Raw genomic sequence first — 4,249 nt, 5'->3', positions numbered from 1 at the left:
GTACTGAAAGATGCAGAAAACAAATCTGACAACTGTACATTGTTGAATTACTTCAAAATATCCTCTGGGAAAAGAAAACCTTGGATGTGACGTCACAAACTGTCAATTTCCTGTTTTTATACTCTTCTACAGTGGTAGGTGATTATAAAAATACAATGAAGACGACTTTTGATTTCAATTTCGATTTAAATCAAGCTGTTTGACATCATGTGGATACATATAAACATAGAAACAAAGAGAAGGTGTCAATTAAAAAGCTTCTCTTTGTTTACTTGTAAACTTAAAATTCGATAAAAAGGCTTGAAAACAATCAAATCTTAAATATAAAGTCGTCTTCATTGTATTGATATAATCACCTGTCACTGTACATAACCAACGGTCGTTCTATTTAACAATTGAATTTAATCTGCCCCGAGTAAGATTTGTATGTTTAAATGTTATGTGAAATTATAAATTGATAAGTAAAAAAAACTTCCCAAATTTACTGTTAGCCTTTTTAGCAATTTAAACTTTAAAAATATTTGTTATTCAAATAATCAATGGTTTAAATAGTCCACATAATATTTTAGTGTAGTTCTCTAGGTGGGTGCCAGATTTTCCAAAAGTTCATTAAAATTTCATTTTTTTAAAATCATCATCAAGTTTCTGGGCATTTGTATCAAAAGGACTGCACAATAAATGAAATAAAACAGGCAAAATGTCGCCGTTTTAGATTTTATTTTGTCCTTCTCGATAAAGAGAAATTTCTGTCCAGAAACTGTCATTAATACAGTATGTTCCCTAGACTATCCAATTTCGAATTTTTAAAAGCTGTTAAATTAACTTTACAAAATGAATTACGTGAATAAAAACATTATTTGGTTTATTGTTATAACGGGAAATCATCGTTTGTAAAGTGAAAAACATAGAGTTTATGTTAAATGATCATTGGTCAATTATGAAACCAGCATATTTTATAATTTGGTTTTCTTTTAATATTAATTTTAGATTTTCTAAAAATGATGTTCCAGGGCTCAAAAGGTTATATAGCAAAAATATGTGAAGTACACCTGCAGTATGAAAACAGTACAACAAAATAGCCGTTTTACACTTTTTTCTAGTAAATTCCTCTCCAATATATATCTTATTTTCTTTGGGTATTTGCCGTGCGTCACTAAGGCCAGTACAAGGAATCGGTCTGGTTCAAAGTTATATTATAATAGTAATAATAACAAAAATAATAATAAAAAATTCGAAACAATGAGATTTAAAATAACATTTAAAAAATTATGATTAAAAGTGTGAAGTTGATGAGAAAAGTTTTCCATTGAAACAAACACCTTGGAGATTTAAAATCTCAGATTTAGTGTTTAGAATATATTAGAACACATTTTTGGATTCTTTCCTGACGATTTAAATCAAACTGAAATAATAAATGCCAAAATTGTGAAATAATGTAAATTGAGTTCGGAATTCATGGTCAAGGAGAAACAGCTGAACCAAGTAAGGCTGGTTCAACCCCTGAAAATCTGATTATATATTAATTCTACTGGCTAACCTTGTATTATTACTAGCATGACTTTGCCGTTTACTGATAACAATTAGAGATAAACCTATTGCTGCATTCCCCAGTCCTCCAACCTTCACAAACATTAAAACTTTTTAAAAAATGAATTTTTAATAGATTTATTCCAAAAAAATTGAAGAAATCGAATTTATAAAGACTTTATATACAGATAGTTTAGATATTTTAAAATTATAATTCCTGTTCTGTATCCAGCAAAAGTCGATATCTAAGATGCAACAGTTCCATTAAACTTTACAAATTTGAAATTTAGAATCTAAACTTTTTTAAATCCTGGCAAATTTCTAGCACATTTTTATTCAAAAAGGTGAGTTTTTTCATATTTAGATTATAATTTTTCTGTAAAAAATAGTCCGACGAACGAGCGATTTAGATCGGTCAGAGAAGATTAAAAACGAATAAAAAAACGTAAAAAGAACCTAGGTTTCGTGAATGGGTCAAGTCAATATTGTAGATATCAAATTTTTTGTTTGAAATTTTATTTCAGTCTGATGATTTTCTAATTCTTCCATTAAAATCTGTACAAATGTATTGACACTCAGAAAGAAAACTCGGGAGCTTAATTCAACAATATTTTTTTTAATTTCCGGCTCAGGCTAAGCTTTGTTTACATTTCTCACAGAAACTGCAGTACAAATTAGTACTCTATGAAAGTTCTTTGTATCTTCCTGGGGTTAAATCAGGTTCGAATATGAAGGTTCACTGGCTAATTAAACAAGGCAGCTAAAGCACTGTGATAATCTGTGGAAAGTGATTTTGTCTTATGTTTCATGTTGCTGGGTCCACTAAACACTTGTCTGACTAGACAAGCTGGTACGAGTAAACATGAAATCGGAACGATATCATAACACCGGTAAGTTCTTGTACTGGTTCAGATCCGATATCACAAGACTAGTAAAGTCCTTGTACCGGTTCAGATCCAATATCACAAGACCGGTAAAGTCCTTGTACCGGTTCAGATCCGATATCACAAGACCGGTAAAATCCTTGTACCGGTTCAGATCCGATATCACAAGACCGGTAAGTCCTTGTACCAGTTCAGATCCGATATCACAAGACCGTTAAGTCCTTATACCGGTTCAGATCTGATATCACAAGACCGTTAAGTCCTTGTACCGGTTCAGATCCGATATCACAAGACCGGTAAAGTCCTTGTACCAATTCAGATCCGATATCACAAGACTGTTAAGTCCTTGTACAGGTTCAGATCCGATATCACAAGACCAGTAAAGTCCTTGTACCAGTTCAGATCATCCAACGAGAAGAATATAAGAATTGTTGTTTCAGATTTATTACGATACAGTCCGGAAATGGTTTGTTTATGTTGGTTTAGGTGATGGTTTTACAACCTTCTCGTAAAACGCATATTTTATATTAAAATAAATATTACAGATATACATTACATCTCAGAAGATAACAAATATTAAAAAGCAAAAAGAAATTAACAAATCTTTTTAAATCCGGCGACAAGGGTTCAAAAATTTAAACTATCCTACAGGGTTACCCTCAAAGGATAAAACTTTAGATGAAACTTTAGTCTTAGATTTATGCTTCTCTACAGCAATGTTTTTGCGTTGTTTCTTTGTCAAATCTTAAAATTTTTAAATAAGAAATTATAATCAAGGAAGACAACCTGATTTAAAGAGTTAAAGGTCTTCATTAGAGTCTCATTTCATTTGGATAACTCTGTATCTTCAGTCGATACTTTAAATATTACTGAACTAGTTCAAGTGCCCGTGGAGTTTTTAAGATAAAAATTTGAAGAAAAAAATTTAGATTTTTGAATTAAAATATTGCTTTCTGAAAAAAAAAATTAGATTTCCGAAAAAAATGCCAAAATTTGTTTAGCCTATGTTACTCCACATACATCCATGGGTTTCCTCAAGAGAGTTCAGCAAATTTTATAGCTAACATATATACAAATAAATATATATGAGCGAAGAGCTTTATTTTATAGAAGATGTGGGCATTTTGTGCCGGGCAAAAAAACAGACCCAAGCAGGGAACTTTTGAATGGTGGATATCAGGATTAACGCTTGATCCACTCTTTTTCTTAATCTCCAGATTAAATTATGCTAGTTTTCCTCTTGTTATTAATCTCCAGATTAATTAACCGATCGGGATTAAGGATATCCCATTGTATAAAGTTTTCAGCTCCATAAACATAAAAAGGATCAAGTTGAGTCTTGACCACAAACCTTGATTTTGTAATCTCTTGTCATCTTTACAGCACAATGTCGTTTATACCTTAATCATTTCAAACTAAGAATTCTTTTATCAAATATTTGAAATATAAAAGGTTTACAACGTCAGGTGTCAAAGATATAGAGATTAAAGTATCCAAGTTTGTAGCAAAGATTAATTTCTTTCAAAATTAAAACTGTCAAATTAACTGATACAAAATACAAATTATTTGATTTGAATTTTATCTTACCAGTAGGGCAATACAGTAGGTGAAGGCTGTGAGTTTAAACTCTGGTTTATATTTCCAGGGCTGTAACATCTACAAATAAATATATATATATAAATATTAATTTGTTTGTTCTTAATCAATGAACGTCACTACAGCTGAACAATGTCAATACAGCTGAACAACGTAAAAACAGCTGAACAACGTAAATACAGCTGAACAATGTCAATGTAGCTTAACAACGCCAATACAGCTGAACTAGGACAGTAGGACAA

Source organism: Eurytemora carolleeae, unplaced genomic scaffold (assembly GCF_000591075.1).
Source record: "Eurytemora carolleeae unplaced genomic scaffold, Eaff_2.0 scaffold1116, whole genome shotgun sequence".
In the NCBI taxonomy this organism is placed as follows: domain Eukaryota; kingdom Metazoa; phylum Arthropoda; class Copepoda; order Calanoida; family Temoridae; genus Eurytemora; species Eurytemora carolleeae.
The sequence above is the reverse complement of the archived record's forward strand: the minus strand, read 5'-3'. Positions refer to the sequence as shown.